General features: G+C 36.3%; 1 protein-coding gene across 4 annotated transcripts in view; it reads right to left on the bottom strand.

The window, feature by feature from the left end:
* PRTG (protogenin) overlaps window positions 1–23,888 on the bottom strand; it is a 145,193-nt gene that overhangs the window by 113,618 nt on the left and 7,687 nt on the right. The window lies entirely within an intron of this gene.

Raw genomic sequence — 23,888 nt, 5'->3', positions numbered from 1 at the left:
TAGGAGATGCAAACTATTACATTTAGAATGGATAAGCAATGAGGTCCTGCTGTACAGCACAGGGAACTATATAGCCAATCATTTGTGACAGAACATGATGGAAGATAACATGAGGAAAAAATGCATATACATGTACAACTGAGTCACTTTGCTGTATAGTCAAAATTGACATAATATGTTAAATCAACTATAATTTTTTAAAAAAACTGTTTGTATATTAAGTGGAAAAAAGTTCAAGAATAATTAGGGCACATTTAATGAGATTACAACCACTGTGGAAAACAGTTTGGTAGTTTCTTTGAAAGGTAAACATATATCTACAACAGAACTAGCCATTTCACTCCTAGGTATCTAACCAGGAGAAATGAACTCATTCACAAAATGATTTATACATCAATGTTCATAGCAGCTTTATCTGCAACAGCCCCAAACCGTTAGAAAACACTCCAAATATCCATTAACAAGTGAATGGATAAACGGTGGTATAGCCATACAACGGAATACTACTCAGAAGCAAAAAAAAAAAAAAACTACTGATATATACACATAACACAGATGAACCTCACAATATTTATGCTAAAGATCCAGACAAACATAGGAGTACATACTACATGATTTTAGCAATGCGGGATCCGAGCCGCGTCTACAACATACACCACAGCTCATGACAACACCAGATCATTAATCCGCTGAGCAAGGCCAGGGATCAAACCTGCAACCTCATGGTTCCTAGTTGGATTTGTTAACCATTGTGCCACGACGGGAACTCCTGACATACTACGTGATTCTATTTACACACCATTCTAGAAAAGGTAAACTAATTGATAAGAACAGAAGGCAGATCAGTGGTTGCCTGAGGATGGGGAGGAGGGATGGATTACAAAAAGTGCACAGACACCTTTGGGAGTGATGAGTACGTTCATTGTCTTCATTGTGCTGATGGTGTCATTAGTACAAATATATGTCAAAATCACCAAATAGTGTACTTCAAATCTGTACAGTTTATTGTGTATCACTCATACCTCAGAACAGTTTTTAAAACCAAAGGGGAAAAAGCCCTGCCTGTGTGGACATACTTATATGTTTTGTAAAGGCATAGAAAAAAGTCCTAGAGGAATCTACCTATTAATAACACTACCTCTAGAGGAACTAGGAACTTAATTTTTTCTTTATTATTTCAACATTTATGTTAAGCGTGCATTACTTCTGTAACTTTTAAGAATGAAAACAGAAAGCAGTTGGTATCCTCAAAAATCTTTTTTTTCTAATTTTTTTAAAATTTATTTTTTTTAATTACTCAAATAAATTTATCACATCTGTAGTTGTATAATGATCATAACAATCTGATTTCACAGGATTTCCATCCCACAGCCCAAGCACATCCTCCCACCCCCCAAACTGTCTCCTCTGGAGACCATAAGTTTTTCAATGTCTGAGTCAGCATCTGTTCTGCAAAGAAGTTCAGTCTGTCCTTTTTACAGATTCAGCATGTCAGTGAAAGCATTTGATGTTGGTGTCTCATTGTATGGCTGACTTCACTTAGCATGATAGTTTCTAGGTCCATCCATGTTGCTAAAAATGCCGGTATTTCATTCTTTTCAATGGCTGAGTAATATTCCATTGTGTATATGTACCACCTCTTCTTAATCCACTTCTCTGTCGATGGACATTTAGGTTGTTTCCATGTTTTGGCTCCTCAAAAATCTTTTAAACTTCCAGAAAGCCCTATTCAAAATCCACATTTCCACAAGTTTCTTCATCTTCATTGACCACTTTTTTTTATTAGTTTTAATGTTAATCACCTACTTAATGACACTTATTAAAACAATGCTATTTTTTTTTCTTTTTCTTTTTCTTTTTTTTTTTTTTTTTGTCTCTTTGTCTTTTTGCCGTTTCTTGGGCCACTCTCACAGCATATGGAGGTTCCCAGGCTAGCGGTCGAATCGGAGCTGTAGCTGCCAGCCTCTGCCAGAGCCACAGCAACACAGGATCTGAGCAGCGTCTGCAACCTACACCACAGCTCATAGCAAGGCCAGATCCTTAACCCATTGAGCAAGGCCAGGGATCGAACCCACAACCTCATGGTTATTTTTTATTTTTCATCACACATGTATAGTTTATTAGCTATTACATGAACTAAATAGGATTATTTGCAAACTGTTATTTGAAGCATTTTCCCCCATGGAAAAGTGTTCACTAACTTCCAAACCACTAAATTACTCATATTCAGTTTATTTCTTTTTATTAGCCTCTTACCTAAAGGATGTGGACCTAGAGTTCTTAAGAGGCCTCCCTTTCTCAAATTTTAGGTGATTATAGTATAATATCCTAGAATTTAATGTTTTCTTGGTCTAGGTTATTTCCTACAGGTATGTTTAAGTACTTTTAATTCGTCATTAAATCACTCTTCTATTTTTATTTATTTTTTTATTTTCTTTATTACTCATTGAATTTATTACATTTGTAGTTGTACAACAATCATTACAATCCAGTTTTATAGGATTTCCATCCCACAGCCCAAGCACATCCCCCCAACCCCCAAACTGTCTCCTCCAAAGACCATAAGTTTTTCAATGTCTGTGAGTCAGTATCTGTTCTGCAAAGAAGTTCATTCTGTCCTTTTTTCAGGTTCCACATGTTAGTGAAAGCATTTGATGTTGGTGTCTCATTGTATGGCTGACTTCACTTAGCATGATAATTTCCAGGTCCATCCATGTTGCTAAAAATGCTGGTATTTCGTTCCTTTTAATAGCTGAGTAATATTCCACTGTGTATATGTACCACCTCTTCTTGATCCACTCCTCTGTCAATGGACATTCAGGTTGTTTCCATGTCTTGGCTATTGTAAATAGTGCGGCAATGAACATCAGAGTACATTTGTCTTTGCGAGTCATAGTTTTCTCTGGATAGATGCCCAGGAGTGGGATTGCTAGATCAAATGGGAGTTCTGTTTTTAGTTTTCTGAGGAATCTCCATACTGTTTTCCACAGTGGTTGCACCAGTTTACAATCCCACCAACAGTGTAATAGGGTTCATTTTTCTCCACACCCTCTCTAGCACTTATTGTTTGTAGACCTTTTGGATGATGGCCATTCTGGCTGGTGTAAGGTGGTACCTCGGAGTGGTTTTGATTTGCATTTCTCTAATAATGTCACTCTTCTATTTTTAATAGATGTAGACATCTTCTCTATAAGCTAAAATGTTAAACTTCTTTCAACGCATTCACTTGATTACTGATCAATTTAAACACAGAGGTTATCTTGTCTAATAAGACTGTCAATCAAAAATATAGTAAAGCTTGAAATTATATCTACGACACAGTGGGAGATGGAAAAAAAATGAAATAACTGCCCTCGGAGGACTTGCCTCTTCCCCTCTGAAAGGGTATATAGCAGATGTGTTTTAAAACACACACAAATAAACAAAAACAAAACTTAGAATGGAAGCTCAGAAAGAAAAAGTAAATTTTTTATTTTTTGTCTTTTTGCCTTTTTTAGGGCCGCTTCCTGAGGTATATGGAGGTTCCCAGGCTAGGGGTCTAATCAGAGCTCTAGCTACCAGCCTGCACCAGAGCCATATTAACGCAGGATCTGAGCAGTGTCTGAGGCCTACACCACAGCTCACGGTAACACTGGATCCTTAACCCACTGAGCAAGGCCAGGGATCGAACCCACAACCTCATGGTTTCTAGTCGGATTTGTTAACCACTGCAGCACGACGGGAACTCCAAGTAGAATTAGTTTTAAGCCACTATGTTTAGGAGTAGTTTGTTATGCAGTGATATTTAACTGATATACTTTCCTTTCTGCTCTCAAAGTTACTCCTCCACCTCATGGCATCCATCTCTGAGCTGCCTATTGGAAACGCCCCGTAATTGGTGAATTGGTTTCCTCATTTTGTCTCTCACCCTGTAATCATTCACACCTGTATATAGTATTAAAAATGCTTAGTAATTGTGTGTATATTTTTGTATGTATGTATGTGTGAAGCTGTATATGTGTGTATACACAAAAATATTTGCTTAATGAATGCAGATATAAGCAATAAGTAAAAAAGTAGATGACAGCTCTCATATGAATGTTACATAGAAGGAGCTTCAGGAAAGACAAAGAGCACAGTGAGATAAAATGGTTTTTAACAAGGGAAATGATTCTGGGGATAGGGCTTGAATTGGGTCGAATTAATAAAATGGAGCGATGAAGGCACTCCCAGGTCTCAGAGTAACCTCTTCAATCACACCACTGGTCTTAGCCTTTTAAACCAAATGAATAACCTTACATAGAAGCCCCTCCCCCTCACTAAGTCTTTGACATAAGAATGTGAACCACTAGAGGGTTAATGAATCAATCACTGGCAACCCACACTATGGTCAAGATGGTGAAATGAAATGCCTGGTCAGAGTTCACTGACCACTGGTCACAGACAGACAAAGACCTCTGTTTTGAATAACAGCTTTAGTCTTAAGAGAGAGAGGGTTGTTTTCTGTACCAGCAAAGATTCTCAAAATGCAGAATTGCTATATATATTTAACCAAATCCACAAATCTCAGGTGGATTTGCTTTTCTTTGGGTGTTGTAACAGCTAACTGAAAAGGAGCTGACAATCTCTAACTGTTGATCCAATGTGATCATTAAGACAATCAAAATAATGGCTCATGGTCTGGTCATTATAATTGTGCTACCTCCCAAACTGAATTAAACAGGTGGCCATCTGATTAATAACTCAAAGGCCATGCTGAATCAACTTAAGACGATTTGGTGCCAAGCAGAGTTATGGCTTTAATTTTTCAACATGTGCCAGGGTAGATGTTATTTCAGATTATTAGTATCCTTTTATATCAAACTTTTATGCAAGTTCAAGTTACTTTCAAGATCTGGAAGGAACACGTAAAAAGACAGTAAAGGTAACATTTTAAAATAAGTTGTCAAATAACTCGAGCAAACAAAATATTTACAGCAATATATAAAACATAAAATAATCTAATTTCAGAAGGCCACTAATAGGACATTTTATCTCTGACAAAATAGGGAAATGTACTTAAATCCACTCAAACTGAAGATTTGAACTATTTCATACACAGAGAAGAGCACTTACGTACTTTCTACCAAGCTTTATCAAATATTAACACTTCACTGTATTTGTTTCAGAATATTCTTAAACAGAAAACATTAAGCCCCTTGCATACTTCTCTGATCTGATCTTCTACCTTCTCTCCCCAGAAGTAACCACTAACCTTAATTTAGTGTTTATTAGGGTATTTTACACTATTACTAAATATCTATGATTCATAAACAAAGTATGTACTGCTCTGAATATTTTCAATCTATATACAAAGTCATCATACTCTATGTATTCACAGCTCACTGGCAATGCCGGATACTTAATCCACTGAGCAAGGCCAGGGATCAAACCACGTCCTCATCCTCGGACGTTATTTGGGTTCATTACTGCCCAGCTGCCACAGAACACCCTCTATAATTCACTTCTATGTTCAACCTCTTTTTGCCATTTATACATATTGAGATGTACATAACTAATTAATCATTTCAAGTAATTCATTTCACTATATATAGCATCCCGTGATTTATCAGCCATTTCCTTACTGATGGGAATGTAAATTGTGTCCAACTTTTCATTACTACAAAGGTGCTTCAAGGAGCATTCTTACATGAGTCTTCTAATGTACATGGGTAAGAGTTTCCCAGGTCTTATACCTATTAATGAAATTGGTGATTCAAAAGCCATATACATTTTCCAATTTTCAGTTATTGCCAAATTGCTCTCTAAAACAACTCTACCCATTTATATTATAATCAGTTTTCATTGCCATCATTTGAAAATACCACGTGTTTTGACTTCTGTTAATCTAGTAGATGTAAAAACAGAATCACTTAAAATCTTTTTTGCTTTTCCCTGATTTCAAGTGAGCTAAACATTGTTTCATGTTTATCAGCTATTTAGGCTTTCTCACCTGTGAGCTGCCTGCCTCCTGTTTATTCTTTTTTAACCTTATTTTCATTTTATTTTTTGGAAGTATAGTTGGTTTTTATCGTAGTTGATTTACAACGTTGTGTTAATTTCTGCTGTACAACAAAGTGATCCAGTTATACATAAACGTATTATCCATTCTTTTTCAGATTTTTTCCCCATATATGTTATCACAGAATATTGAGTAGAGAGAGTTCCCTGTACTAGACAGAAGGTCCCCACTGACCATCCATCCATTCCATACCCAACAGTGTGCATATGCCAAACCTAAACCCCTAATCCATCCTCCCCCCCAGCCCCCTGAACTTTCCCCTTTGGTAACCATAAGTTTGTCTTCAAAGCCTGTGAGTCTGTTTCTGTTTTGTGAATAAGTTCATTTGTATCATTCATTTTAGATTCTACATATAGGTGACATCAATATGATATTTGTTCACATTCTTTTCTACTAGGATGTCTGCCTCTTTGTATTGATTTTTAGGAACTATTTACATATTTTGGTTAGATCCGTATGCTTTTTTTTTTTTTTTTTTTTTGCTTTTTAGGACCGCATCCACAGCATATGAAGGTTCCTAGGCTAGGGGCTGAATCAGAGCTGCAGCTGCCAGTCTGACAGTGGCGTTTGTGACTTACACCACAGCTCACAGCAATGCCCAATCCTTAATCCACTGAGTGAGGCCAGGGATTGAACCTGCATCCTCAAGGATGCTAGTTAGATTCGTTAATCACTGAGCCACGATGGGAACTCCTACCCGTATCTTATTTTGATGGTGGCTTGTCATTTCACTCCTGGTTTATACTTTCTTCAAAATTCAGAATTTTTAAATTTTAAAAAATTTTAATAAAGTGTACTGGTTTTTCCCTAACTTAGGCTTTTATAAATTATTTTTAAATCCTTTTATATGCATTAATAATAATAATAAGATACTTCTGTATACAGAACTAGGGCCAAAGCTAAAACTTCAGGCCACTTAACCTGCTATACTTCTCTTTTGTTTTGGGTTTCTCTTTTGTTTCTGAGCCATGATACATCTTTCAATTTTCTATTCTTATACTTCACCTATCATTGCTACGTATTTGGAGCGGAGAGAATGTACCAAAGCATGAGCTCACTGCTCCATTTTCACAAAAAGTTACTCCTTCCTTACCTTTTTTTTTTTTTTTTTTTGAAGTAGAAAAAAAGCTTTAGGTAAGGTTAAATTTCTAAACTCAAAGACTATTTCCCCTGCTATGCATCAAAGAAGCTTTGAAATTTTGAAATAGTAAGTTGTTTCAAGTGTCTTGATCTGGTCCAGACTATGATTATTCAAATCTGTTAACCACTTACATTTTTTAACTATCAAAAACATGCTATTTATGCATCAAAACTGAGCAGCAGTTTCTTAAAGAAATTCATAAACATCTTTTGATGTTGCCAAAGTTAAAATTTGGAAACAATCTTTAAAACTCTCTTTGCTTTTTTTTTTTTTGGATTTTGCGTTTTTTTTTAGGACCACATACGGAAGTTCCCAGGCTAGAGGTCCAATGGGAGCTGCAGCTGCCAGCCTACACCACAGCAATGCCATAGCAATGCACACCATAGCAATGCCAGATCTGAGCCACGTCTGTGACCTATGCCACAGCTCATGGCAATGCCGGATACTTAAACCCACTGAACAGGGCCAGGGATTGAACCCACATCCTCATGGATACTAGCTAGGTTTGTTACCACTGAGCCACAACATGAACTTCAAAAATCTCTGTGTTTAATGAATTCCAATGGCAATCCTAAAAGGCGGACTTTAGGAAGGTACGTTTAGAGAGTTCCGTACCTTCTTAGGAGCAGACCTTTACAAATAATGATATTACAATAATAATACTGAGTATAATTGTAATTCTTTATTTTTTTATTTATTCAAAGAGTAAAATATTTTTCATATTATCTAACATTGAAAACATTTAATAACACATCAGCAGTCTTTATATATATTTATGCTATTTTAAAAGGAACTATTAAGGAACTATCTATTGAGACTAACAAAATATTATCATCCGAAGGTCTCAGTGCTAAAGCTTTCACATTTGTTTCCTGTCTAATGAATTAGTTTCCACCACAACTCCAGCAAAATCGTAAGAAAATAAATCTGAATTTTCAGACTAATCAGGATATTTTCCATTGCCTTCAGAGATAAGAGCAGTTTTCTTTAGATAAACCCAACTATCTTTTTAATCTGACCAATTCATTGATTCTATACACAAATCTATTAGACTATTAGGAATTCTACCCTTATCCCTAAAAGCAAGAGCATGAAGTTGGGAGCTGACTTGGGGCCTTGAGAGTATTTGAAGCATTTGTAAAAGTGACCTCAGGGCAACTCCAAGCCCTAAAGGGTGCTTTCAGTGTTTGCAAAAGCAGCAGGAAGTTCCTAATCCCTTTTTCCTTAAAAAAAAAGAGATAAATGCCTTTGATTTGGGATCACAACAACCAGGATCCTCTGGAATTATAGTATCCAAAGTACTCTGAGTATTGCGACCCAAACTGAAGGTTTGTAGGAAAAATACCGTTTGTGAGATCAAAAAGGACTAATCTTTAAGCCAAAAAGGCAGTGAAAGAAACTCAAAAAGCAGTTTAACTACTGCTGGCTTGGTCTATCCATTAACATTAACTGCAAGTGAGAGAGAAACTAAGAGGGAACCTTTGTGATAAAACATTTAGTTAGAACAATTTATTTCTATCTGAACTGGCACAAGTTGGAGAAGACGACATAGGTAAACTATTCAATAAATGTATGGCTGTTAAAATGCTCAATACACACACACACACACAAAACAAAGCTGTTATGAATATCCCACACAAAAAAAATGCTCAACATTTCATCACATTAACTTGTTTTTTCAGACACATTCGAAAGCGATCACAAAGACAATCATAAAATAGCACTCTCCTTGAAAATAAAAAGTATTTGGCACCAATTTATAAAAGAATTTGGACTGATGATCAGCTGATTCTCCCAATAAAATTTTATATCAACCACTTGTGGTTCACCAAGACCAAGCTTTAATTCAGAAGAAGCAACCTATGGGCTGAAGAACAACAGCTCTGCTTTCAACTACCTAAGTTTTTCCTACCACCCTAATCCATGTGAGTAAACTAGCAGTTAGCCTTTAGTTCCATGGGAGGCAAGGATTCACTGGAGAGGTTCTGGAATTTCAAGAGCATTTCAATAGGTGTTCTAACATCTCCAAAATATGGAAGTCATCCTAAAGTCAAGGGTTGAGAAGATTTACTCCTCAAGAAAACAGTATAATTTAGCTTTTAATATTTTTTACGAATGACTAGACCACTAGTAGAAAAAAATATCACTCTTTGCCTTTGTTTTTTTCTTTTCCTATCTAGTCAAACCATACAAAGATAGGAAGAACTCTTTGGATTATAACTGCTGAGTTTATCACAGCATAGAAAAAATGTACAAAAATATATAACAAAAATATATAACCTGTATGTGTACACACAGAACGGCATACCTCATTTTACTGTGCTTCACTTTACTGCACCTCACAGATATTCTATTTTATAAATAAGAGGTTTGTGGCAAGTCTATTGGTGCCATTTTCCCAATAACATTTGCTCACTTTGTATCTCTGAGTCACACTATGGTGATTCTCACAACATTTCAAATTGTTCTATTGTTACTGCCATTTGTTCTGTTGATTGGTAATTAGGGATCTTTGATGCTACTACTGCAAAAAGATGATAACTTGCTGAAGGCTCAGTTGACGGTTCACATTTTTTACCAATAAAGTATTTAATTAAGATAATACGTACATTGATTTTAGACAATGTTATTGCACACTTAATGGACTACAGTATAGTGTGAGTGGAACTTTGCACTGGAAAACCGAAAAATTCATGTGATTTGCTTTTTTTTTTTTTTTTTTCCGGCTGTACCCATGGCATGCATAAGTTCCTGGGCCAGGGATCGAATCTGTGGCACAGCAACAACTCCAAGCCACTGCAGTGACAACACAGGATCCTCAAGCCACTGAACCACAAGAGAACTCCTGACTTGCTTTTTCATCACATTCACTTACTTCATTGCAGTTGTCTGGAAATGAATCTGCAACATCTCTGAGGTATGCCTGTATTTCTTTCTTTCTTTTTTTTTTTAGGGATGTACCCACAGCATATGGACGTTCCCAGGCTAGTGGTTGAATCAGAGCTGCAGCTGCTGGCCTACACCACAGCCACCGCAATGCCAGATCCGAGCCACGTCCACGACCTACACCCACAGCAATGCCAGATTCCTAGCCCACCAAGCAGGCTAGGGATCAAACCCTCATCCTCAAGGATATTAGTCAGGTAAGTTACCACTGAGTCACAAAGGGAACTCCTGCCTGTATTTCTTTATAAAACTTGCTAGTCCCTAAAACTCAAGGTGCCATTATGAAATTGAAAAGGTTTTCTTTTTTTTTTTTGTCTTTTTGCTATTTCTTTGGGGCCGCTCCCGCGGCATATGGAGGTTCCCAGGCTAGGGGTCGCATCGGAGCTGTAGCCACTAGCCTACACCAGAGCCACAGCAACGCGGGATCCGAGCCGCGTCTGCAACCTACACCACAGCTCACGGCAACGCCGGATCGTTAACCCACTGAGCAAGGGCAGGGACCGAACCCGCAACCTCATGGTTCCTAGTCGGATTCGTTAACCACTGTGCCACGACGGGAACTCCGAAAAGGTTTGTTTTCAAATGAGATTCATGCCTAGTTAAATCCTCATGTGCATAGTAGTGTGCCAGCTACGGTAAAAGCAGTGGTTTTGGGTCATGATACCCAAACATTTTGATGAAAAATGGCAAATCCAGTCACTGATATAAGAGCTTTAGTTACATGACACAAGCAAGTGATGGAAACACCCAAATCTCTAATTTTTCACTGGCCCACCCTGATATCACGGAGACCTGGCTTTTATAGGGAAATAGAAAATGTACATATTTAACACAGGTGAAATATTTTAACTTATTTCAAACAGAATGCTTTAACTAAAATGTAAATATTTACCATAAAATAGTGGACACAAGGAAGCATATTACAACCTATCATTTCCTACTAAAACTATGAAAATCTGAGTAAAGCACAATATTATCCTGCAGTGGAATTCTACTAATAGGTAAAGGCTCTCCTGCTGATTTATGAGACATTTCTTTCAAGCATACCTCTCTAGTAATTCTATGCAAGAAAGAAAAAGCAAAAGGCCGCAGTGAAGGTTTCTGGGATTTGCCATCTGAAAGCTTTTATTCTTTCAAAGAAAGTAAGTTATGACCTTTGACACTGTGCTATGGTGCCAAAGAAACTGCTCATAAACGTATGTCAGTAATGAAGCAGAAATCAATAATTTCATTTAATCTAGTGAACTATTATGTAGTGGGACACAATGTGTTTGAAAAGCCAGAAGTCCTCCTCTTATTAGTAACACCTATGTTGCCATTTTGTTAAGATGAAAGTTTTGTTTCCCTGTTTTATATTTTTAAAAATCATCCTAATTTTCACCCTAATTTTCACTCTCATACATGAAAAGTATTCACCATTTTAAAGTTAACAAAAAAACTGCTTTTTCAAAAGAACAACTCCTTGTAACAATTCCTATAAGCTTTCAATGCAATATTTCATTTTGGCCTCTCTCAAATATTATGGATATACCATGTTTATGATGATAAGCCTCTTAAAACTCATTACTTTTCATTGACAATTTCACATACACACATACATATATATGACTGGTTTTATAAATATACACATTTTCAAATCAGTATCTTGGTTGGGTTACTTATTAAAATTGAATAACTGAATTGCTTAGAATAGCCACATGACAGGCTACACAGTACAAGTGTTGTGGGATTGACTGCTCTCCTTGTCTTAAGTGATTTTTAAAAATAATTCAAATATTTACAGATTACTGAGAAATGACTACACCTGTTATATACCACACACACATTACCTGTAAAGTTGGGATTACAAGATAAAGAACAGGGAAGTGTGTCTAAAAATCAAGCTTTCCTTCTCAAGCTGAAAACTGGGTATGCTAAATTTTTAGAAGGTATATTTTGAGGGAACATCAGTTTAATGGATGGTACAAATAACTTTAATAAACAAATGAGGAATGACTATTAATGGTTTCATATAGTAACTGATGATTATTTTTAAAGAGCAAGCTCCCTAAGGCAGCACTGTCTATTTGTAATAGTTATTTCAGATAAAATACAATAGTAATTTAACCACTTACACTAGTTAAATAACTTAAATTTTCTTATAATAGCCATGACATTGATGAAAGTTTCAGAAAAGTGTGAAATGGTACTATTTTGATAAATCATAACAGTATTATTTATAATTTGAAAATAATATTGGACAATATCAAAATAATGAGAAACTATCCCATTGTTAACATTTAGGAAAAATTCTGTGTCCCTGAAAACTGTGCTTATTGTTACTCTCCCAGAACTGGTCTAAGACTATAATGACCTATTAAGAGCCTGGTACCGGAGTGCCTGTTGTGCCTCAATGGTAACGAACCTGACTAGTATCAATGAGGACAGGGGCTTGATCCCTGGCCCCACTCAGTTGGTTAAGGACCCAACGTTACCATGAGCTGCAATGCAGGTTGCAGACACAGCTCAGATCTGGCATTGCTGTGGCAGTGGTGTAGGCCAGCAGCTGCAGCTCTAATTCAACCCCTAGCCCAGGAACTTCCATATGTCTTGGGTATGGCCTTAAAAAGCCAAAAAAAAAAAAAAAAAAAAAAAAAAGGGTGGTACAAATGGTGTTGTTCAGGCCCTACCTTTTGGAAACTCTTTATTGCATCTGATGTTGTTTCAGAAACTCTTTGAAACTTCTCCCTTGGTTTCTATGATTTTGTACTCTCCTAGGTTTCCACCTACCTTCCTGACAATTGTTTTTGTCTCGGTTGCTTCTTGCATTGCACACCCACCCTGTTCAAAATTACCCATGTCTTAAGTTCCACTTAAGTTCTGATGATACTGAACTCAGTATCTTCAGGCCATGCCTCTCCTGACTCTACTAATCTCTCTTGTTCCACCTGCTACACAGCTCCACCTAGACATCCCACAGATAACTAAAATGAACATATTCCAAGCCAAACTCATAACCTTGCTCTCTATATTAGCTCATTCTCCTGGGTTCTCTATTTCAGCTGGTGGCACCACCATTCACTAAGTCACCCAAATTAGAAATAGCAACAGCATCTTGAACTGCTCTCTCTCCAGTATTCCCCACCTAGCCACAGCAATTAGACAAACAAAAGAAATAAAAGGCATCCACATAGGAAGAGAAGAGATAAAACTGTCACTGTATGCAGATGACATGATACTATACATAGAAAACCCTAAGGACTCAACCCCCAAACTACTTGAACTGATTAATAAATTCAGCAAAGTAGCAGGATATAAGATTAACATTCAGAAGTCAGTCGCATTTCTGTATACCAGCAATGAAACATTAGAAAAGGAATACAAAAATACGATACCTTTTAAAATTGCACCTCACAAAATCAAATACCTCGGAATACACCTGACCAAAGAGGTAAAGGACCTATATGCCGAGAACTATAAAACCTTAATCAAAGAAATCAAAGAAGATGTAAAGAAATGGAAAGATATTCCATGTTCCTGGATTGGAAAAATCAATATTGTGAAAATGGCCATCCTACCCAAAGCAATCTACAGATTCAATGCAATCCCTATCAAATGACCCATGACATTTTTCACAGAACTAGAACAAACAATCCAAACATTTATATGGAACCACAAAAGACCCAGAATCACCAAAGCAATCCTGAGAAACAAAAACCAAGCAGGAGGCATAACTCTCCCAGACTTCAAGAAATACTACAAAGCCACAGTCATCAAAACAGTGTGGTACTGGTACCAAAACAGACAGACAGACCAATGGAACAGAAGAGAGAACCCGGAAATAAACCCTGACACCTATGGTAAATTAATCTTTGACAAGGGAGGTAAGAACATAAAATGGGAAAAAGAAAGTCTATTCAGCAAGCATTGCTGGGAAACCTGGACAGCTGCATGCAAATCAATGAAACTAGAACACACCCTCACACCATGCACAAAAAATAAACTCCTAGAAGAAAACATAGGCAAAACACTCTCTGACATCAACCTCATGAATATTTTCTCAGGTCAGTATCTCTCAGAAATTAGAGCAAAAATAAACCCGTGGGACCTAATCAAGCTAAAAAGCTTTTGCACAGCAAAGGAAACCAAAAAGAAAACAAAAAGACAACTTACAGAATGGGAGAAAATAGTTTCAAATGATGCAGCCGACAAGGGCTTAATCTCTAGAATATATAAGCAACTTATACAACCCAACAGCAAAAAAGCCAATCATTCAATGGAAAATGGGCAAAAGACCTGAATAGACAGTTCTCCAAAGAAGATATACAGATGGCCAGCAAACACATGAAAAAATGCTCAACATCGCTGATTATAAGAGAAATGCAAATCAAAACTACCATGAGATATCACCTCACACCAGTCAGAATGGCCATCATTAATAAATCCACAAATAACAAGTGCTGGAGGGGCTGTGGAGAAAAGGGAACCCTCCTGAACTGCTGGTGGGAATGTAAACTGGTACAGCCACCATGGAGAACAGTTTGGAGATACCTTAGAAATCTATACATAGAACTTCCATATGACCCTGCGATCCCACTCTTGGGCATCTATCCGGACAAAACTCTACTTAAAAGAGACACGTGCACCCGCATGTTCATTGCAGCACTATTCACAAGAGCCAGGACATGGAAACAACCCAAATGTCCATCGACAGAGGATTGGATTCGGAAGATGTGGTATATATACACAATGGAATACTACTCAGCCATAAAAAAGAATGACATAATGCCATTTGCAGCAACGTGGATGGAACTAGAGACTCTCATACTGAGTGAAATGAGCCAGAAAGACAAAGACAAATACCATAGGATATCACTTATAACTGGAATCTAATATCCAGCACAAATGAACATCTCCTCAGAAAAGAAAATCATGGACTTGGAGAAAAGACTTGTGGCTGCCTGATGGGAGGAGGAGGGAGTGGGAGGGATCGGGAGCTTGGGCTTATCAGACACAACTTAGAATAGATTTACAAGGAGATCCTACTGAATAGCATTGAGAACTTTGTCTAGATACTCATGCTGCAACAGAACAAAGGGTGGGGAAAAAAATGTAATTGTAATGTATACATGTAAGGATAACTTGATCCCCTTGCTGTACACTGGGAAAATTTTAAAAAAAAATTAATTAAAAAAAAAAAAAACACATAGCAATGCTGTAAAGAACATACTCAAAACAACATCTCTACCACTAACAAAATTTTAAAGACAAGGACCAAATAGTAAATTTTGGCCTGATGCCATAGTGGTCCAAAGGCAGCTATAGGCACTGCAGGCTTCTATAAAGAGGAAATGGTTTTGTTTCATCAAAACATAAGTAACTGAGACCCAAAGCTGGGATCCTGGAAGCACTTGGACAAAGGGTCAGTAGAAAAACTCACCCACCAGGAAGAGTAGCAACAAGTAGGCTTTATTGTGAATGAGAAGAAATGTTTCCCATGATAAACATAAACTCCTGGCCTTTACAACACACTTATGTAGATTCTAAATTTATACAAATAATGTAGAGCAGTCAAGAATTACTCCCAAAATTGGTCCATGACCAGTGAAACTGTGGGGCACCAAACAGAAAGCAAACACTTCTGTAACATAGGATATATTAAGCCTTAGTGAAAATGAGCTAATAATAAAAAATTATAAGTCACATAAGAAAATGACCTGCCAGTTCCTTTTATGGCACAACAGAAACAAATTTGACTAGCATACATGAGGATGCAGGTTCGATACCTGACCTTGCTCAGTGAGTCAAGGATCCAGCGTTGCCATGAGCTGTGATGTAGGTTGCAGACGCGGCTCTGATCTGGCATTGCTGTGGCTGTGGTGTAGGCTGACAGCTGCAGTTCTGATTCAACCCCTAGTCTGGGAACTTCCATAAGCTGTGGGTATGGTCCTTAAAATAAAAAAATTTTTAAAAAAAGCAATCTGCCATAAGGAAAGTCACCAGACATAGAAAAAGAGGAGTTGGTACCTCAAGAACTTGAGATAATAGTACAGTTGAAAACTGCAAGATAAGGATTTCATGGTTTAAAATGAATGTTCATTCAATGTTTAAAAACATCAAAGAAAAGACAAAACTAAAAGCCATAAGGGAAGAACAAAATGATTTGCAAAAACAAAAGGAGCAAACAGAACTTGAGGGATATGTGGGATGCCACTGAACAGACCAACATAGGGACTGCAGGAGTATCAGAAGGAGAAGAGAATGGATCACAAAGAATATTTGAGTAAATAATGGCTGAAAACTTTCCAAATTGGATGACAACCCAAGAAGTTCAATGAGCTCCAAGAGGATAAATTAAGAGAGATCTTCACATAAATATATTTATAATCAAACTGTTGCCAAGACAAAGGCAAAGAGAGAATCCTAAAAACAGCAAGAGAGAAAAGACTTCTCATGTAATTATTATTTCTCAATAAGATCAACAGTTAATTTCTCATCAAAGACCGTGGAGGTCAGAAGACAGTGGGATGACATAGTTAAAGTGACATGAAAAACTGTAAACCAAGAATCGTATATCCAACAAAACTATCCTTCAGGAATGAGGTAGAAATTAAAATATTTCTACATAAGCAAAAGCTAAGGAAGCTTATTACCACTAGACCTGCCCTCCAAAAAATGTTAAAAGAAATCCTTCATGTTGAAATGAAAATATATTGGATAGCAATTCAAAGCCATAGGAAATATAGATCTGCAATAAAAATAACTATAAATAGGCAAATATTAAAGTGAGTACTGTTATATTTTTGGTTCATACCTACACTTTTTATTTCCCACATAATTTAATAGACAAAAGCATAAAAATAACTATAAACCTGTATTACTGGGCATACAATGTAGAAATATGTAATGTACCACAATGACATAAAAGGAGAGACTGAGCTCCACAGGAGCAGAGTTTTGCATGCTACTGAAGTGAGGTTAGTATCAATTCAAACTAGATTGCTATGAATTTAGAATATTAACTGGAATCCCTATGGTAACCACAAAGAAAAATCTAAAAAATACACATAAAAGGAAATGAGGAGTCAAAATGGTTCACCACAAAAAATCAACTAAACGCAAAAGAATGCAGTAGTAAGGAAAATAAGGGACAAAAAGGGTTTAAGACAAATAAAAAATAACAGCAAAATGGCAGAAATCCTTCTTTATCAGTAATTACATTAAATGTAAAGAGATTAAACTCTCCATCAACGGGCAAAAGTTGGTTTAAGCAGTATTTAATTATATGCTACCTACCAGAGAGTCACTTTATATCCAATGACACAAATACATTGAAATCAAGTGAAAGAATGAAAAAAGGTATTCCAGGAAAATCATAACTAAAAGAGAGCTAAGTGGCCATACTAGCATTAGACAATACTAGTATCAGACAATACTAGTATCAAACAAATGGGACCTAATTAAACTTAAATGCTTTTGCAGCAAAGGAAACCACTGACAAAATGAAAAAGAGAACATACTGAATGGGAGAAAATATTTGCAAGTGAGATGACAAATAAGGGATTAATATCCAAAATATATAAACAGCTCATATAACTCAACATAAAAAAACAAACAATTCAATTTAAAAACGGGCATCAGACCTGAAGAGACGTTTTTCCAAAGATATAGATGGCCAATAGACACATGAAAAGATGCTTGATATCATTACTTATCAAAAAAATGCAAATTAAAACCACAATGAGCTATCACCTCACAACTGTCAGAATGGCTATCACCAAAAAGAACAAAAATAACAAATATTGGTCATGATGTGGAGAAAATGGAATACCTGTACCCTGCTGGTAGGAATGTAAATTGGTATAATCACTACGGAAAACAGGATGATATCTCAAAAAACTAAAAACCAAACTATCAAATAATTCAGCAATTTCACCCCAAGTATATATCAAAAAACAAAAACACTAATTCGAAAAGATACATGTACCTCCAATGTTCATAGTAGTATTATTTACAATAGCCAATATATGGAAGCTAAGTGTTGGTCAGTAAACGAACAGATAAAGATGTGGTATGGAATTATACTCAGCCATAAAAAGGAAGGAAAGGAATGAAACTGTCATATGCAACAACATGGATGGACTCAGAGGGTATTAAGCTAAGTGAAATAAGGCACATAGAGAAAGACAAATACTCTATGTGGAGTCTGAAAAATAAACTAGTGAACAAAAAAGAAAGAGACACACGGATAAAGAAAACAAATTAGTGGTTACCAATGGAGGGGAGGGAGACGATAGGTTTAAGGGATTAAGAGGTATAAGTTATTAAGTATAAAATAGATAAGCTACAAGGATATATTATACAACACAAGGATATAGCTAATATTTCAGAATAATTATAAATTGATTATACCTTTGAAATTTGTGTATCACTACGCTGTACACCTATAACTTATACAATAGTGTATATCAATTACACCTCAATTGGAAAAAAAAAAAGAATGGGGAGTTTCTGTTGTGGTGTAGCAAAAATGAATCCAACTAATATCCATGAGGATGTGGGTTCCATCCCTGGCCTCGCTCAGTGGGTCGGTGATCCGGTGTTGCCATGAGCGGTGGTGTAGACTGCAGACATGGCTCAGATCCCTCATTGCTGTGGCTGTGATGTAGGCTGGCAGTTGCAGCTCCGATTCAATTCCTAACCTGTGAACTTCCATACACTGCATGTGCTGCCTTAAAAAGCCAAAACAAACAAACAAACAAAAAAATTGGAAGAATGGTGGAGTTCATTCTAGTGTGCTAAGAAACTAGTCAACTAGTCACCCTAGTCACCTCTGTATTGACCAACTGTGGATCCACCTATAATTTCTCATTGTACCATTTGCTAAGCTGTAGAATTCCCTCCCTAAATATCAGAGCTTCCAAGTTGACATCTGATGGACAAAAAATTAAATTTCTTCTGTTTGTATACTTTCTTACAAGAAAATTAATTTCACAAATTTCTATAAATATGATAAATCATCCAGGTAAAAACAGTTGTAGGCTTTGAAGAAACCATATTCCATCACTGGAATAACTATAATAATCTTTTTGGTAATCTCATTGCTTTACTGAAGTTTGTCCTTCGATTAGAATTATCTTAAAAGTATTACTAAGAGCATGAAAATATGGCTTTCTTATTTAAACATATAAAGAGTGAATTCTTTTTATTAAGAAAACAATGAATACATTTACCTGGGTAAAATTATGTAAGGAAATTTGTGATCTCTCTTTTTAAAAGAAATACTAAAATGGAAATACCAAGATCAAAGCATTTTTTTTCTTATTATGTGTCCAGTTTGAGGTCAATACTTTAATTGAAATTACTTTAAATCCAATCAGAGGGACTCAAGCTAATTCAGTTTGAAAGCTAGGGAAAAAATTAACCCTTATCATTCTTAATAGGAATTGGTGGTCATAGTGGGGAGCCAGTATAATATATTTCTACTAAAACATTAATGACATAAGCAAAACTCTCATTAAATAAAATCAACACTATTTTTTTAAACTCCAAGTCAATAAACATCAAAATACACTATTAGTTATTAGCAGAACCAGAAACATATTTGTAAAGTTATACCTCTCGTACACTATAGCGTCCTTCAAAGCAGCACTATTCTGGAGCTCCCATGATGGCTCAGTAGATAACGAACCTGACTAGCATCCATGAGTATGCAGGTTCAATCCCTGGCCTTGCTCAGTGGGTTAAGGATCTGGCACTGCCCCAAGCTGTGGCATAGGCTGCAGATGAGGCTCAGATCTGGAGTTGCTGTGGCTGTGGTGCAGGCTGGTGACTACAGTTCCAATTGGACCCCTAGCATGGGACCCTCCAAGTGTCATGAGTGCAGCCCTAAAAAGGCAAAACACACACACACACAAAACAAACAAACGAAAAACAACAACAACAAAAAAGCACTATTTAGAACTGTTCAGTCCCAAATAAAGTAATTTACTTTTCTAGACTCTTAAAAACAGTACTAGTTTCAATTATCAGTATTGCTTTAAGACACCCACCCCCCCAATCGGATCTTCCTAAGGTCCATGGCAAGAGTATGAATTCTTAAGAGTGACAAGTTAAGTTACTGCCGAGCTATTTGAACATTTTCTCAGTGACTTAAATGGCTATCTTGCAATTAAACTCAGCCTTACAAAAATATCATTTATTGGCCATTTACTTAGAATTACAATAACAGAATTACAAAACTAAGGGCATTGTGTTGCTCAACATCCATCCCTCACCCTTTTTTCCCCCAGCTACCCATTTCTACAGCTAAGACAAGAATCTGTCAAGGATCTGACAAAGATCAGAGTGATTAAGTGATCTGTGTAAAGTCATATAAGTCACCAAACAACAGAGAAGGCATTAATGCTTAGCTTTTCTGCCTTTTTGTCATTCTTTCTGCTTTCCCACCACACCCCCAGCAACTCAGTAAAAAACAGAGCAGCTCTAAGGGTATTTACCAGATACTGGAAACTGTCAACCTCTTAATTTCTTCAGGACAAGAACAAGAAAACAAAAACCCAGTAACATTAAAATTCTGTTTGGACCCAAATACTATTTTCCTTAAATATAATGAAAATATGCATTCTACTCTTCTATTTTGAACTAATGATTTGTTCTACTCCAAGTACTTTTGGGGCATAGAACACACGGTGCCAAAAATGTTCAACCAGCCTTGCTCAACACTAGAGTCACTCATTAAAATATTCTGCCTCGTCCTTCATCTATTTCAACTTGCCACTTGAGCCACCAGCAGCTACTGGCCTCCGCAGGTGACCAAATCCATGTAGCAATAATTACAACTTTTTTTTTTTTTTTGGCTGTCCTAAGGCATATGGAGTTCCCAGGCCAGGGATCAGATGCAAGCCAAAGTTGCAACCTATGCTGCAGCTGTGGCAACACCAGATCCTTAACCCACTGTGCATGGCTGGGGATTGAACCTGCATCCCAGTGCCACAGAGATGCCACTAATCCCATTACGCCACAGCAGAAGCTCCAAAAATCACAACTTTCACTAACATAAACAGCGTAACTAAAACTGAAGCACACACAAAAAGTGATACCCTGGCAAAGATAAAAACTGTGAAATCCCTGCCCCCTAAGTAATTTAAAACAACTATTTCAATAATAACCACTAAAAAATTTGCCTTGACTTTCTGTGTACTAGCTAACGTACTGCACTGTGTAATTCTTTTCTTTAGTCACCCCTTGATATCCTCTCAAGATGCTACCATCTTTACATCATTATCTGCAGGAAGTTAAATTACTTCTGCCCAAAATAAATCTATGGTACAGTTGGAACTAGCTGAAAAGACTTCTGTTAACCATTCACCCAGTGAACCACCTACCACACAGTAAATGTTATTCTCTGGGCTGTCAACCTCATACAGTTTTACATCTCACCATGCAGAGTATCCACAAAAGATGTTCTTTAACATTTACCACACATGGTGATTTCTCATATCTTTTCAATTCTGGTGTCCATCACAAGAAAATAAAAAGTTACGTAAATATGGTTAAATGAAATTTGCATTTACTCTTAAGAGTAGACATCCCCAAGAAATGATCCAAAATATTGAAATGAAAATGAATGGACCTACAGAAGGATAAACTCTTAACAGCAGTTTTCAGTGTACTCTGTGTGTATGTGTGTGCGGAAAGAGATGAAAAGGCATCACTCCAAATTATTATTTTTTTTGTTTTTTTTTTTATCACTCCAAATTAGAAAGACAATGACCCCAACACATTTCTTTGTTAAGCTTCCTTGACAATACTTTAAAAGAGTAAACAGTCTCTAATCAATAAATTTAACACTGCTAACACTGAAAAAGTTGAATATCTAGTTAAGACAGAAACAGTTAAAAAAACTAACAGCCCAGTATCACCTGAAAAGTAGTCTTCCTCTACTTCCAGAAACATCAGTACTTCTCAACCAGGGATGACTGTGCCTCTCACAACACATTCTTTGCTCACCACAACTAACACAGTAAGAGTGCTGTTGGTATCCGCTGTGTAGAGCCTAGGGATGTTGCTACACATCCTACACTGCAAAAGTCAGCCTCTGCAATGAAGAATTACCTAGTCCAAAATATCAACTGCACCACAGCTGAGAAATCATGAGAAATGTAATCCACAGCTCAAAAAAATTTTTTAATTTTATTTATTTCTTTGGTAAATGTTGCTGGAGTGAAAGATCCATTCTGGGTAGTACTAAATCATATTCAGAGTAGTACTAAAAAGACTACAAAACAATTTAAAAAGCCCATTTTGGAGGATTATTCCAAAGAAATATCAGTTATTTACAGAAAGTAGTCTATATGAAGCAGTATTATTTTAAAAAAATCCTCACACTATTCTAAATAGGGATCTACTATAGTTTCATAAAGCAAAAATTTTAAAGAAATTTTAAAAAACTAGTCCTAAGAACTAAACCCAATGAGGATAGAAGTTTGAAACCAGGACCCTGAATAATGACTGTATTCTCCAATAGTTACTTAATTTAGCAACTACCAATGTTAAAGCTATAAAATATACATATAAACACACAAAAAAAGACAAACCCTCCAGAAACTAAAAAAAATAAACATTTTAAATTTATGCCTTCTGCTCAGTCTATAAGGCTTTTAAAGCTCATCAAAAGCAATTTCTGAGAATCAGAGGTTTAAAAAAAAACTAAAAAGAAAAAAACAAGGAATGTAAAAGTCAGGAAAGTATTTGTCAGATTAGTGTCAGAGACTTTTGTGAGGATGACGCCTTTATCCTCTGCAATTCATATCCCTAAAGCAGTTCACTTGGCTTCAGAATTATAGCCACTGAAGGTAATTTGGTACATTTTTACCTTTTTTGTAATCACCATTGTCAACTGCTGGCTCTGTACAAATGACCATTTTAGGGCAACTGCCAATACTGCTTCGGTGACTACAAGTGTAGCTTCTTATTTGCCAAGATTTGTATACAGTGATGCATATTTAAAACATTTAATAAAGAATATAAGCACTATAAACTCTCAGAAGTATTAAAATAGCTTTAACGATGAAAACTTAATTTGGGGCACAATTTTTAGAATTTCTCTTAAAACATCAATAATTGTAGCTTTTTAAAAAAATTCAAGTATAATCCTCAGCAAAATGCCTGATCAACATTATTGATTATTTTCATATTAGTAGTAATGGCCAGTTTAAAAGCTTAAAGTAGTCAACCCTAATTGAGCAACTCTGCCTACCAGAGATAAAAATTATCTCTCAAAAATGTAGTCAAGAATATTAGAATTCTCAAAAGAATAACCTCAAATGCACTTATTTATTAATTGAAATACTCCTTCAAACTAACACTCTGCTTAAGAGATCTACTTTCTGCTATTCTTTAAATTGCTCTGGACCTCATCAATAGGCCCAGCTGTTAAAATTCAGGAGCAATGACAACAAATGCCTGAGCAAACAAGTGCTGAGAGTAAGGCCCTTTCTTTAGCATAATCTGAGCTAGTTGACACAAGAGGGCCATACCAAATGCCCTTTCAAAATTCCATTAAGAAGCTGGACAGAAATAAAATAAACAAACATTTATATACATCTTAAAGCAAATTATAATTTTACCGTTCAGTGGATCCTACATCGTTTAAAAAAAAATTAAAAATCCAACAACTTTGAAAAACAATGAGATAGCATTATAGGTTTCTAAAGATGAGAAAGATCCTCATTAATCAAGTGCAAAGTGGGAAAAACTGGTTCCATTACCCAGAGATTA

The sequence above is a fragment of the Sus scrofa genome, chromosome 1 (genome assembly GCF_054392235.1).
Source record: "Sus scrofa isolate SSC_HxYL_T2T_F1_AM1 chromosome 1, Sscrofa_HxYL_maternal_Yorkshire_Landrace_v2.0, whole genome shotgun sequence".
In the NCBI taxonomy this organism is placed as follows: Eukaryota; Metazoa; Chordata; class Mammalia; order Artiodactyla; family Suidae; genus Sus; species Sus scrofa.
This window is presented reverse-complemented; position numbering and strand designations above follow the sequence as displayed.